We start from the raw sequence: 15,155 nt of genomic DNA, 5'->3' as shown, positions 1-15,155 counted from the left end.
CTTTTTTGTTTCCAGGGAAATCTGGACAATTATGACCTCACATTGCTCAGACAGAGCAGTTAAGGGTATAACAGTTTTGTTTTGTTTTTCCTTTTCAGAAATTTAAGTTCAAAATAAAGAGAATTCATTTAACTTATCATTTTATGAACCTAACTCATCTAACAACATAAAGTATATATGCAAATGATGTATTTTATTACAATAAATTTGGGGAAAACAGTATCAGATATCCCACAAAAGATAAAGACAAAGGGGGTGTTTTCTCAGCCTCGTATTTTAGGCACTCCCTTCTATGTGGCTGTTCATTGTGCCTGGCTGAGCTTCTAGTGTTTCACTTCCAACCCAGATGGTCTATGCCAAACCCATTCATTTGTGCATCTCCCACAGCTTCAAGAGTTCTCTGCAATGTTCTTCAACATTTTTAAGTTTCAGCTCTAATTTAAGCAATATATTTTGGATTTACACCCTTGAAGTTTCCATCTACCACAAACTTACAAAGAGTTTTGTTTAAAAGCGGGTCTTCAATTCACTAAAAATTATTTGGGGGGGGGGCAGGTGTATTTATGGAAATAGTTATTTTTTTCTTTCAATACCATCTTTGCATTATAGGATCAACCTTACTTGATTAGGCTGTACTACTCTTAAATACTCTTATATTTTCATTACAATAAAGGAATAAATGAAAAGATAACACAGTATAAGTCTTTCAAACAGGCCAGAAATGCAGGAGCAAGAAAGAAATATCAAGAGCCAAATGGCAACGACACTTTTTAGTTGGAAAAAATAAGTTTCTTCTGTTTGCATGTTTCTATTCTAACTACCAAAAAACCTTTAAAACATTCACTTTTTCAATAAGCTCATCATTTTTAGTTAATGCTTGAGCAAAGAAAAACAAAAACAATGCATTTTTAAAATTAAAATATCAACAATTATAGTTCTTTGAGCCTATATTTCTATACTGAGTTTGAGATTTCAATCTTCCCCTTTCAACAGGAAGATTCAATGATTCTAATTTCCTGACTTCATCAAAAAAAATTTCTAATGCAATTTAAACTACTGCAAAGAAACAATGTTTGGAGCAAATGGTCCAGATGTAAGCATCTGCCTCTCATTTGCACTGGGCCAGAAATTGTGAGTTAAGATTAACAGCTTTAATGGCAAAATAGTCCAGACATACCAACAAAAAATGAAATACACATAAAATAACTCAACTTTTGGACTTGAAAACAACCAAGATGTCTTCCATACAGGTCTACTTAAGGAAAACAAAATAAAACTGATTTCAATCAACTAAGGCAAAGAGTATTACATTTACATAGTGATGTTTAGTTACCCTTTGAAGAGAGTAATTAAATAGAAGCAGGTATGCAAAGAGGGAAGAAAGGATTCAAACTGTATTTCAAAAGCCAATCATGAAGAGTAATCATGCTTGTCTTCTAAAGTTACATTCCATTTACTGTGGCCAAGGTTTTGATACAAATTTCCTCACAGTTCTTCAGCCAGGCCTCTATGGCTCTGCCAAAGCATAACATAATGGAATGGTGAATTTGGGGAGCAAATAATTATATACTTCCAGTTCAGATTGTACAATTTTCTATATTCTCTATATGACTGTTTATCTTCATTAGTTTCAGTATCTGATTACTAATGTACTACTAGTTAGAAAAAGCACAGAAATCAATGTGTTTCAAAGAACATTCAATTACTGGAGTTAAAAAACTATTTCTCTGACAGAAAAACGTTTGTGTGACCTCAGTCCTGGGAAATTCACAGGAAAAAAACAATTTATACCACAGAGGAATGGTCTAATAAACGGCGAAAGAGCATATCAATGTGAACTATACAGGCACTGATATCATAATTATGAAGATCATTCTACATTGGGTAAATACATACAATATAAAGTTATATGGGAGGAAAGCCTCCTACAAAAATTATCTATGTGGTATGATTACAAGTATCTATAAATAATAGATACATATAGTCGCAATATGGAAAGGAACATGAAAATGGAATTGATGAGATGGTAAAGATAACAGGTAAATTCTTAGCAATTTCCTTTAATCCTTGTGGAACATTGCTTAAAATACTTTTATTTGCTCTTTCACTAAACTTGTTTTTCTACAGAACAACACCCATATGCTGCCAAGTGTTAGTCTTTCTTCACACACAGGAAGCATGATCTAGTTACTGTGATCTCATGTTTTAAACCAAAATTTTGACAAGTAGTTATGTTCAGGATCCAATGAGACAGATTATTTGAAATTGAAAGCATGACAGAAAAACCAAGGTTTGTAAATCAGAAGCCCTAGACCCCAGGTCATCCTCCACCTGACCAGCATAGATGGATAAAAGCACACTTCTAAACTAGTCCTAAGTTACAAATCCCAGCTCTTCCCACTGTTTGGTTGTATGACTAGGGGCATATAGATTAACCTGTCAAGGACTTATTGTGAATTTAAATGATGTCATTTTTTGGCAGGTAGTAAGTGCTTAAACAACCAAACAAACCAAAAACACTGGTTCACTATCTCTGTAAAATGGGCAATTAAGTGTGCCTTTCACTCCAGTCTGTTTTTTAAACTGCAAACTATTTTCCACATTTTAAATCATTATCATCCACTACTGTTGTTATTACCTCTATTGCACCTACCAAGAAGACATGTGAAGATGCTAGCTTGAGCTTAACCTGATGGATGGGTGGAGGGGGAGAATGTTCTAATTTTAAAATGTCACTTAAACATAATGACAAAGGTGAAAGTATGTAATCAAGAAGAAAAAATACAGAGCAAGTCTACAATTGCAAGCATTGGATGGTTGACATGGGAGTGGGGTACAGTAAATTGCTTCCAGTACTTTGAGACAGTTGTCCTTTGGAAGTGAAAATACTGAGAATGAATGCATAATGCAGCAGATTAACTACAGAAAAAAATACATCTGATGAAATGGCTTCTAATTTCACTGCTGGTAGAGCCTTGGTCACCACCTAAATCCAAACAAGGTGACTAGAACAAATGTACACAATCAACCTCCCTCTATGATTTACTTATTTAAATTCAACAAATAATTCATTCTCAACTGTATGTAATTTTATCCTTTTTAAAACGAGATGGGAGGCGGGGCAAGATGGCAGACTGGTGAGCTGTATGTTTTAGTTACTCCTCCAGGAAAGTAGGTAAAAAGCCAGGAACTGCGTGGACTGGACACCACAGAGCAATCTGTCTTTGGGCATACTTCATACAACACTCATGAAAACGTGGAACTGCTGAGATCAGCGAAATCTGTAAGTTTTTGCGGCCAGGGGACCCGCGCCCCTCCCTGCCAGGCTCAGTCCCGGGGGAGGAGGGGCTGTCAGCTCCAGGAAGGAGAAGGGAGAATTGCAGTGGCTGCTCTTACCGGAAACTCATTCTACTGATTCAAACTCCAACCATAGATAGACTGAGGCCAGACACCAGAGACTCTGAGAGCAGCCAGCCCAGCAGAGAGGAGACGGGCATAGAAGGAAAACAACACGAGAAGCTCCAAAGTAAAAGCAGAGGATTTTTGGAGTTCTGGTGAACACAGAAAGGGGAAGGGCGGAGATCAGGCCTTGAGGCGCATATGCAAATCCCGAAGCAAGGCTGATCTCTCTGCCCAGGGCACCTTTCCTTAATGGCCCTGGATGCTTTGTCTATTAGCATTTCAATAACCCATTAGATCTCTGAGGAGGGCCGTTTTTTTTTTTTTTTTTTTTTTTTTTTTTTTTTTTTTTTTTAATCCTTTTTGCTTTTTCTAAAACAATTACTCTAAGAAGCTCAATACAGAAAGCTTCAAAGAATTGAAATTTGGGCACGTCAAGTCAAGAGCAGAACTAAGAGAGCTCTGAGACAAAAGGCAATAATCCAGTGGCTGAGAAAATTCACTAAACAACACAACTTCCCAAGAAAAGGGGGGTGTCCGCTCACAGCCACCATCCTGGTGGACAGGAAACACTCCTGCCCATCGCCAGCCCCATAGCCCAGAGCTGCCCCAGACAACCCAGTGTGACGGAAGTGCTTCAAATAACAGGCACACACCACAAAACTGGGCGTGGACATTAGCCTTCCCTGCAACCTCAGCTGAATGTCCCAGAGCTGGGAAGGGGGAGCAGTGTGAATTAACAGAGCCCCATTCAGCCATCATTTGAGCAGACTGGGAGCCTCCCAACACAGCCCAGCAGCCCAGAACTGCCCTGGAGGGACGGCACTCACCTGTGACATAGCACAGTCATCCCTCAACAGAGGACCCGGGGTGCACAGCCTGGAAGAGGGGCCCACTTGCAAGTCTCAGGAGCCATACGCCAATACCAAAGACTTGTGGGTCAGTGGCAGAGACAAACTGTGGCAGGACTGAACTGAAGGATTAGACTATTGCAGTAGCTTTAAAACTCTAGGATCATCAGGGAGATTTGATTGTTAGGGCCACCCCCCCTCCCCGACTGCCCAGAAACACGCCCCACATACAGGGCAGGCAACACCAACTACACACGCAAGCTTGGGACACCAATTGGGCCCCACAAGACTCACTCCCCCACTCACCAAAAAGGCTAAGCAGGGGAGATCGGGCTTGTGGAGAACAGGTGGCTCGTGGACGCCACCTGCTGGTTAGTTAGAGAAAGTGTACTCCACGAAGCTGTAGATCTGATAAATTAGAGATAAGGACTTCAACTGGTCTACAAACCCTAAAAGAACCCTATCAAGGTCAGCAAATGCCACGAGGCCAAAAACAACAGAAAATTATAAAGCATATGAAAAAACCAGACGATATGGATAACCCAAGCCCAAGCACCCAAATCAAAAGACCAGAAGAGACACACCTAGAGCAGCTACTCAAAGAACTAAAGATGAACAATGAGACCCTAGTACGGGATATGAAGGAAATCAAGAAGACCCTAGAAGAGCATAAAGAAGACATTGCAAGACTAAATAAAAAAATGGATGATCTTATGGAAATTAAAGAAACTGTTGACCAAATTAAAAAGATTCTGGACACTCATAGTACAAGACTAGAGGAAGTTGAACAACGAATCAGTGACCTGGAAGATGACAGAATGGAAAATGAAAGCATAAAAGAAAGAATGGGGAAAAAAATTGAAAAAATCGAAATGGACCTCAGGGATATGATAGATAATATGAAACGTCCAAATATAAGACTCATTGGTGTCCCAGAAGGGGAAGAAAAGGGTAAAGGTCTAGGAAGAGTATTCAAAGAAATTGTTGGGGAAAACTTCCCAAATCTTCTAAACAACATAAATACACAAATCATAAATGCTCAGCGAACTCCAAATAGAATAAATCCAAAAAAACCCACTCCGAGACATATACTGATCACACTGTCAAACATAGAAGAGAAGGAGCAAGTTCTGAAAGCAGCAAGAGAAAAGCAATTCACCACATACAAAGGAAACAGCATAAGACTAAGTAGTGACTACTCAGCAGCCACCATGGAGGCGAGAAGGCAGTGGCACGATATATTTAAAATTCTGAGAGAGAGGAATTTCCAGCCAAGAATACTTTATCCAGCAAAGCTCTCCTTCAAATTTGAGGGAGAGCTTAAATTTTTCACAGACAAAGAAATGCTGAGAGAATTTGCTAACAAGAGACCTGCCCTACTGGAGATACTAAAGGGAGCCCTACAGACAGAGAAACAAAGACAGGACAGAGAGACTTGGAGAAAGGTTCAGTACTAAAGAGACTCGGTATGGGTACAATAAAGGATATTAATAGAGAGAGGGAAAAATATGGCAAACATAATCCAAAGGATAAGATGGCCGATTCAAGAAATGCCTTCACGGTTTTAACGTTGAATGTAAATGGATTAAACTCCCCAATTAAAAGATATAGATTCGCAGAATGGATCAAAAAAAATGAACCATCAATATGTTGCATACAAGAGACTCATCTTAGACACAGGGACACAAAGAAATTGAAAGTGAAAGGATGGAAAAAAATATTTCATGCAAGCTACAGCCAAAAGAAAGCAGGTGTAGCAATATTAATCTCAGATAAAATAGACTTCAAATGCAGGGATGTTTTGAGAGACAAAGAAGGCCACTACATACTAATAAAAGGGGCAATTCAGCAAGAAGAAATAACAATCGTAAATGTCTATGCACCCAATCAAGGTGCCACAAAATACATGAGAGAAACATTGGCAAAACTAAAGGAAGCAATTGATGTTTCCACAATAATTGTGGGAGACTTCAACACATCACTCTCTCCTATAGATAGATCAACCAGACAGAAGACCAATAAGGAAATTGAAAACCTAAACAATCTGATAAATGAATTAGATTTAACAGACATCTACAGGACATTACATCCCAAATCACCAGGATACACATACTTTTCTAGTGCTCACGGAACTTTCTCCAGAATAGATCATATACTGGGACATAAAACAAGCCTCAATAAATTTAAAAAGATTGAAATTATTCAAAGCACATTCTCTGACCACAATGGAATACAATTAGAAGTCAATAACCATCAGAGACTTAGAAAATTCACAAATACCTGGAGGTTAAACAACACACTCCTAAACAATCAGTGGGTTAAAGAAGAAATAGCAAGAGAAATTGCTAAATATATAGAGACGAATGAAAATGAGAACACAACATACCAAAACCTATGGGATGCAGCAAAAGCAGTGCTAAGGGGGAAATTTATAGCACTAAACGCATATATTAAAAAGGAAGAAAGAGCCAAAATCAAAGAACTAATGGATCAACTGAAGAAGCTAGAAAATGAACAGCAAACCAATCCTAAACCAAGTACAAGAAAAGAAATAACAAGGATTAAAGCAGAAATAAATGACATAGAGAACAAAAAAACAATAGAAAGGATAAATATCACCAAAAGTTGGTTCTTTGAGAAGATCAACAAGATTGACAAGCCCCTAGCTAGACTGACAAAATCAAAAAGAGAGAAGACCCATATAAACAAAATAATGAATGAAAAAGGTGACATAACTGCAGATCCTGAAGAAATTAAAAAAATTATAAGAGGATATTATGAACAACTGTATGGCAACAAACTGGATAATGTAGAAGAAATGGACAATTTCCTGGAAACATATGAACAACCTAGACTGACCAGAGAAGAAATAGAAGACCTCAACCAACCCATCACAAGCAAAGAGATCCAATCAGTCATCAAAAATCTTCCCACAAATAAATGCCCAGGGCCAGATGGCTTCACAGGGGAATTCTACCAAACTTTCCAGAAAGAACTGACACCAATCTTACTCAAACTCTTTCAAAACATTGAAAAAAATGGAACACTACCTAACTCATTTTATGAAGCTAACATCAATCTAATACCAAAACCAGGCAAAGATGCTACAAAAAAGGAAAACTACCGGCCAATCTCCCTAATGAATATAGATGCAAAAATCCTCAACAAAATACTTGCAAATCGAATCCAAAGACACATTAAAAAAATCATACACCATGACCAAGTGGGGTTCATTCCAGGCATGCAAGGATGGTTCAACATCAGAAAAACAATCAATGTATTACAACACATTAAAAACTCGAAAGGGAAAAATCAATTGATCATCTCAATAGATGCTGAAAAAGCATTTGACAAAATCCAACATCCCTTTTTGATAAAAACACTTCAAAAGGTAGGAATTGAAGGAAACTTCCTCAACATGATAAAGAGCATATATGAAAAACCCACAGCCAGCATAGTACTCAATGGTGAGAGACTGAAAGCCTTCCCTCTAAGATCAGGAACAAGACAAGGATGCCCGCTGTCACCACTGTTATTCAACATTGTGCTGGAAGTGCTAGCCAGGGCAATCCGGCAAGACAAAGAAATAAAAGGCATCCAAATTGGAAAAGAAGAAGTAAAACTGTCATTGTTTGCAGATGATATGATCTTATATCTAGAAAACCCTGAGAAATCAACGATACACCTACTAGAGCTAATAAACAAATTTAGCAAAGTAGCGGGATACAAGATTAATGCACATAAGTCAGTAATGTTTCTATATGCTAGAAATGAACAAACTGAAGAGACACTCAAGAAAAAGATACCATTTTCAATAGCAACTAAAAAAATCAAGTACCTAGGAATCAACTTAACCAAAGATGTAAAAGACCTATACAAAGAAAACTACATAACTCTACTAAAAGAAATAGAAGGGGACCTTAAAAGATGGAAAAATATTCCATGTTCATGGATAGGAAGGCTAAATGTCATTAAGATGTCAATTCTACCCAAACTCATTTACAGATTCAATGCAATCCCAATCAAAATTCCAACAACCTACTTTGCAGACTTGGAAAAGCTAGTTATCAAATTTATTTGGAAAGGGAAGATGCCTCGAATTGCTAAAGACACTCTAAAAAGAAAAACGAAGTGGGAGGACTTACACTCCCTGACTTTGAAGCTTATTATAAAGCCACAGTTGCCAAAACAGCATGGTACTGGCACAAAGATAGACATATAGATCAATGGAATCGAATTGAGAATTCAGAGATAGACCCTCAGATCTATGGCCGACTGATCTTTGATAAGGCCCCCAAAGTCACCGAACTGAGCCATAATGGTCTTTTCAACAAATGGGGCTGGGAGAGTTGGATATCCATATCCAAAAGAATGAAAGAGGACCCCTACCTCACCCCCTACACAAAAATTAACTCAAAATGGACCAAAGATCTCAATATAAAAGAAAGTACCATAAAACTCCTAGAAGATAATGTAGGAAAACATCTTCAAGACCTTGTATTAGGAGGCCACTTCCTAGACTTTACACCCAAAGCACAAGCAACAAAAGAGAAAATAGATAAATGGGAACTCCTCAAGCTTAGAAGTTTCTGCACCTCAAAGGAATTTCTCAAAAAGGTAAAGAGGCAGCCAACTCAATGGGAAAAAATTTTTGGAAACCATGTATCTGACAAAAGACTGATATCTTGCATATACAAAGAAATCCTACAACTCAATGACAATAGTACAGACAGCCCATTTTATAATTGGGCAAAAGATATGAAAAGACAGTTCTCTGAAGAGGAAATACAAATGGCCAAGAAACACATGAAAAAATGTTCAGCTTCACTAGCTATTAGAGAGATGCAAATTAAGACCACAATGAGATACCATCTAACACCGGTTAGAATGGCTGCCATTAAACAAACAGGAAACTACAAATGCTGGAGGGGATGTGGAGAAATTGGAACTCTTATTCATTGTTGGTGGGACTGTATAATGGTTCAGCCACTCTGGAAGTCAGTCTGGCAGTTCCTTAGAAAACTAGATATAGAGCTACCATTCGATCCAGCGATTGCACTCCTCGGTATATACCCGGAAGATCGGAAAGCAGTGACACGAACAGATATCTGCACGCCAATGTTCATAGCAGCATTATTCACAATTGCCAAGAGATGGAAACAACCCAAATGTCCTTCAACAGATGAGTGGATAAATAAAATGTGGTATATACACACGATGGAATACTACGCGGCAGTAAGAAGGAACGATCTGGTGAAACATATGACAACATGGATGAACCTTGAAGACATAATGCTGAGCGAAATAAGCCAGGCACAAAAAGAGAAATATTATATGCTACCACTAATGTGAACTTTGAAAAATGTAAAACAAATGGTTTATAATGTAGAATGTAGGGGAACTAGCAGTAGAGAGCAATTAAGGAAGGGGGAACAATAATCCAAGAAGAACAGATAAGCTATTTAACGTTCTGGGGATGCCCAGAAATGACTATGGTCTGTTAATTTCTGATGGTTGTAGTAGGAACAAGTTCACTGAAATGTTGCTATATTATGTAACTTTCTTGGGGTGGAGTAGGAACATGTTGGAAGTTAAGCAGTTATCTTAGGTTAGTTGTCTTTTTCTTACTCCCTTGCTATGGTCTCTTTGAAATGCTCTTTTATTGTATGTTTGTTTTCTTTTTAACTTTTTTTTTCATACAGGTGATTTGAAAAAAGAAGGGAAAGTTAAAAAAAAAAAAAAAGAAAAGAAAAAAGACAAACAAGGGAAAAAAAAAAAAAAAAGATGTAGTGCCCCCTTGAGGAGCCTGTGGAGAATGCAGGGGTATTCGCCTACCCCACCTCCATGGTTGCTAACATGACCACAGACATAGGGGACTGGTGGTTGGATGGGTTGAGCCCTCTACCATAAGTTTTACCCTTGGGAAGACGGTTGCTGCAAAGGAGAGGCTAGGCCTCCCTGTATTTGTGCCTAAGAGTCTCCTCCTGAATGCCTCTTTGTTGCTCAGATGTGGCCCTCTCTCTCTGGCTAAGCCAACTTGAAAGGTGAAATCACTGCCCTCCCCCCTACGTGGGATCAGACACCCAGGGAAGTGAATCTCCCTGGCAATGTGGAATATGACTCCCAGGGAGGAATGTAGACCTGGCACCGTGGGACGGAGAACATCTTCTTGACCAAAAGGGGGATGTGAAAGGAAATGAAATAAGCTTCAGTGGCAGAGAGATTCCAAAAGGAGCCGAGAGGTCACTCTGGTGGGCACTCTTATGCACACTTTAGACAACCCTTTTTAGGTTCTAAAGAATTGGGGTAGCTGGTGGTGGATACCTGAAACTATCAAACTACAACCCAGAACCCATGAATCTCGAAGACAGTTGTATAAAAATGTAGCTTATGAGGGGTGACAATGGGATTGGGAAAGCCATAAGGACCAAACACCACTTTGTCTAGTTTATGGATGGATGTGTAGAAAAGTAGGGGAAGGAAACAAACAGACAAAGGTACCCAGTGTTCTTTTTTACTTCAATTGCTCTTTTTCACTGTAATTATTATTCTTGTTATTTTTGTGTGTGTGCTAATGAAGGTGTCAGGGATTGATTTAGGTGATGAATGTACAACTATGTAATGGTACTGTAAACAATCGAAAGTACAATTTATTTTGTATGACTGCGTGGTATGTGAATATATCTCAATAAAATGATGATTAAAAAAAAAATAAAACGAGATGACTAAAAAAAATTTACTAAATGAGATAAAAAAATTCTAAAACTCTTCATATAAATATACTCTCAACTCAGAAAGAAAAAATATCCTAAGACTCATCATAATGTTATATTCAAATTTTGGGTTTATGAAAATAATTATAACTCTCCAAACAAGGCTTAAAATTAGCTGAAGAATTTTAAACTAGAAAGCTATGTAGTCAGTCCATCCAACTTACCATTCAGACAAGTGAAGAAACCCAGAGAAGCTTTTGGCTTGGGGCTTAGGCTGTGGCCCCCAGAAAAGGCCCATCACCATGTGGCTAGAACAACCTTACAGTAATGACTAAACTGAAACAACTGATTTCTCAAGTTAGCACAAAAGTGTTTCTGTGTAAAGGATTGCCAGAAGCAAAACAATCTAAAGAAAATAATGGTGTGTGTTCTTGATGAAAACATGCTCATTCTTGGTCTATTTCTCCAATGAAATAATGGCAGATAAATATAGAAACATAGAAAAGCCATGACATAAAGAAAAAGCAGGCTATATAATATGGTATATTCAAGGAAATGACATGGAAAAAGTATGCAGATATATAAATTAAATAATAGACGGCATGTGGGGAAAATAAGTTGGTTTTAATAAAAGGTGGTGCTGTCATTCTAATGCGAGGTTACCGTGATAATTCACTTTCTCAAACATCACTGAAAGCTAACATTTTACCCAAACACTACTAAGTGCTTGGGAAACAAACGTGAAGCTGGAGTTCCAATCCTCAAGGAATTCATGATTTAACTGGGTGACAGGAGTTACATCTAAAGCAGCCTGGGAGTGGGGACACAAAAATGGGGAATGTTTTTAAAGTACAATCAAATCACATTGTATTATCATTTAAGATCCTGTTTTGGGTCATGGCCACCTTTAGGAATCAGCTAAAAACTAAGACCCCTCTGCCCCAAATGAAGAGTATATGCACATATACTTCTGCAAATAAATCCAGGGGTCTACATATGGATTCCAAGTTACAAGTGTCTCTTCTAGAGACCTCACTCAGCCCACCTTTCTGACATATATCTTAGTTCACTGGCTTACAAATTTTAAGGCAAACTTTTCATTGGCTTTGTGAATAGGGAACAGATGGCCCACACAGCATAAACTCTCCCGAGAACTAATTTTTATCAATCACATGTAGTTAAAACCCAGATTTATACCTACAGATTAGTGAGCAACAGAAACCCTCATAATGACTTGACAATTATTCAGTGTGACAGCTGTTTGTACCACTACCAAATGTGAGTTTTGAAACAGAAGATAACACCTCTGGTTCCCCTGGATTTTAAAAAACAAAACAACAACAAAAAAGTTTAAATACTGATCACAGGTATAAAACAAGTCATTGGCAAAGAAATTTTTTAAAGGTAATTCTTGGAAATTAGGTAACCAACAAAGCAAACCACAGACCTCATTCCAATGTTCATGCATGTATCATGGTTTCAGGAAATATTTCACTCAAAAAAAAAAAAAACCAGCAATGTTACCTATAACCTACAGATATGTGCTACCCAAATGAAGAGAAATATCACCTACCTGAGTGGTATTTTTGGCTCTTCTATCAGCTGCTGCATAATGAAGAACATCAAAAAAACTTCTGTTCATATCTCAGGCCTGCAAATTGATCATTTATTCATTTCTGTTTCAGAAGAGATCAGCCTCTGCTTCTCAAGTGAGCTGGGGCTATGTCTGTCTTGATCACTGCTGTATTCCCGGTACTACATCCAGTGGCCAGAACATAGTACATACTTGATTCTTATTTGCTGAATGAATAAAGTAATCTCTTAGATACTTCTTGGTGGATAAACAGAATGATTACATGTTTTCCTAATAACAGGACTACTAGGTTAACAAACAATCAGGATGTGAAATTAGGACCAGAACTTTAATTTAAACCTAAATAAAGCAAGGTAGATGTTAGCTTTGTTTCTTACGGGAGATAACTGAAAGCACTCCTCTATTTAAAAGTGATCTGTTCCATGCCTTTACATATAGATTCTTTATTTTAAACACAAGAGAAATTATACTTTACTGTAATATTCTTCTGCAATTTTTCATTGAAAATACCTAAAATATATTTTACCAATTTTGTAAAAGTTAAAAAATTTTTAAGAATATTTCTGCACTTAAAAAGAAAAAAGATAGGAGGTACAGGCACCAACATGTTTATATGATAACATTAAGAATACAGAACAGCAAAAACAAATCTTGAAAAAGAAGAACAAAGTTGGGAGGACAAGCTACGTAATGTCCCAACCTACTATAAAATTACATTAATAAAGACTGTGGTATTGGTGTGAAGATAGAATGGTCAATGGAACAGAACTGAAGTCCAGAAATACACACACATACACAGTCGATCTGATTTTCAGTCAAGGTGCCAACTCAATTCAATGGGGAAAGAAAAAGACTTCTCACAAATATTGCTGGAACAACTGGAAATCAACATGTAAAAGAATAAAACTCAATCCTATCATATTCCATATGCAAAATTTGATTCAAGATGGATTGTAGCCCTAAATATAACACCCAGAGCCATAAAAGTTTCTAAAAAGTAAATAGGAAAATATCTTTGTGACTTGATGGTAAGCAAAGATTTCTTGCCCAGATTACAAAAAACAGAAACCATAAAATTCAAAAGTTGATAAATTATACTTTATCAAAACTAAAATCTTCTGCTCCACCCTTGGCACTTGTGAATAATGCCACAATAAACCTCGGTTTACAAATGTCTATCTGTGTCTTAACTTTCAGTTCCTTTGAGTATATATCTAGCAATGGAATAGCTGGGTCATATGGCAAATCTATACATAGCTTCCTGAGGAACCTCCACACTGTCTTCCAGAGTGGTTGCACCATTCTACATTCCCACCAGCAATGAACAAGTGTGCCTCTTTCTCCACATCCTCTCCAGCACTTGTAATAAAAATATGGAACACTTCATGAATTTGCATGTCATCCTTGCGCAGGGGCCATGCTAATCATCTCTGTATTGTTCCAATTTTAGTATATGTGCTGCAGAAGCGAGCATTCATGTGGAAGAATAAATGAAGGTCAACCATGCAGAGTGTTGAAAAAGGGATGGTATTTGGAAAAAAAAACATAATAAAAGTAAACTGAAGTCTATGGTCAACAGTAACATTGTAATACACTTCCATTACATGTAACAAAGGCAATATACCAAAGTTAAATGTGTATGAGAGGGAGATATAAGGGGAGGGATATGGGATTCTTGGTAGCGGTATTGTTTCCTGTCCTTACTATTATATTGCATTGTATAACATTTTATTTTTCCTTTTATTATCTTTTTTATTGCCCCCAAAAAACCTTTTTCATAGTAATCAGTATGTTCAAGTGCTGACTGTGATGATAAATGTACAACTGTGTGATGATACCGTGAGCAACTGACTGTATACTGTGGATGTTTGTATGGAGCGTGCATCTCTCTCCAAAAAGTTGTAGGGAAAAGAAAAATCTTCTGCTCATCAAAAATCAGATGAGCCACAGATGAGAAAAATTATTCATAGCTCATATATTTGGCAAAGGACTCATCTTTAGACTTTATCTCCCCAAAATCAACAAATAAAACAAAATTTAGTTTTTAAAAATGGGCAAGAGATTTAAACAAACATCTCACAAAAGAAGGTACATCAATGGCCAGTAAGTACAAGAGTTCAACATCATTATCATCAAGGAGATGCAAATTAAAACCACCATGTGCTTCCTACCATCACATACTCACTGAAGTGGCTAAAACAAGAAAGACTGACTAAATGTTAAGGAGGATGTGGAGCATCTGGAACTCGCATACATTGCTGGTGGAAGTATAAACAGCCCAATCAATTTGAAGAACTATTTAGCAGTTCCTTATAAAGTTAAACATCCCATCTACCCAATGACCAAATAAATTCAACCCCAAGAGAAATTAAAACATGTTCACAAAAACTTCTCCTGGAATGTTTATTCATAATAGCCCAAAATGCAAACAACTCAAATGTCCATCAACAGGTGAATGGATAAACTGTTGTATACCCATATTCTAAAACATTAAAAAGGAAGCACCTACTGATTCAAGGAATTACATGGATGAAATTAAAAAAAAAAAAAAGCCACTAAAGAATATACTCAATTTGATGCAAATAGAAGAGTAGAAAT

At 37.3% G+C, this 15,155-nt stretch overlaps 1 protein-coding gene and 1 non-coding gene across 8 annotated transcripts in view; both read right to left on the bottom strand.

Moving 5' to 3' along the window:
- Window positions 1-15,155, bottom strand: part of CBFA2T2 (CBFA2/RUNX1 partner transcriptional co-repressor 2) — a 188,701-nt gene that overhangs the window by 64,925 nt on the left and 108,621 nt on the right. The window contains exon 1 of one of the 7 annotated variants that reach the window (XM_037811201.1): window positions 12,537-12,809. The exons of the other annotated variants lie outside the window; for them this stretch is intronic. The gene's annotated coding sequence lies outside the window, so the exon portion shown is untranslated. Of the gene's footprint in view, window positions 1-12,536; window positions 12,810-15,155 lie in introns of those variants that run through there. 7 annotated transcript variants of the gene reach the window in all.
- Window positions 13,925-14,031, bottom strand: LOC119516250. Its single transcript, XR_005213257.1, has one exon. It is a non-coding gene; the product is annotated as a U6 spliceosomal RNA (small nuclear RNA).

This window comes from Choloepus didactylus, chromosome 19 (assembly GCF_015220235.1).
Source record: "Choloepus didactylus isolate mChoDid1 chromosome 19, mChoDid1.pri, whole genome shotgun sequence".
Lineage (NCBI taxonomy): Eukaryota > Metazoa > Chordata > Mammalia > Pilosa > Megalonychidae > Choloepus > Choloepus didactylus.
This window is presented reverse-complemented; position numbering and strand designations above follow the sequence as displayed.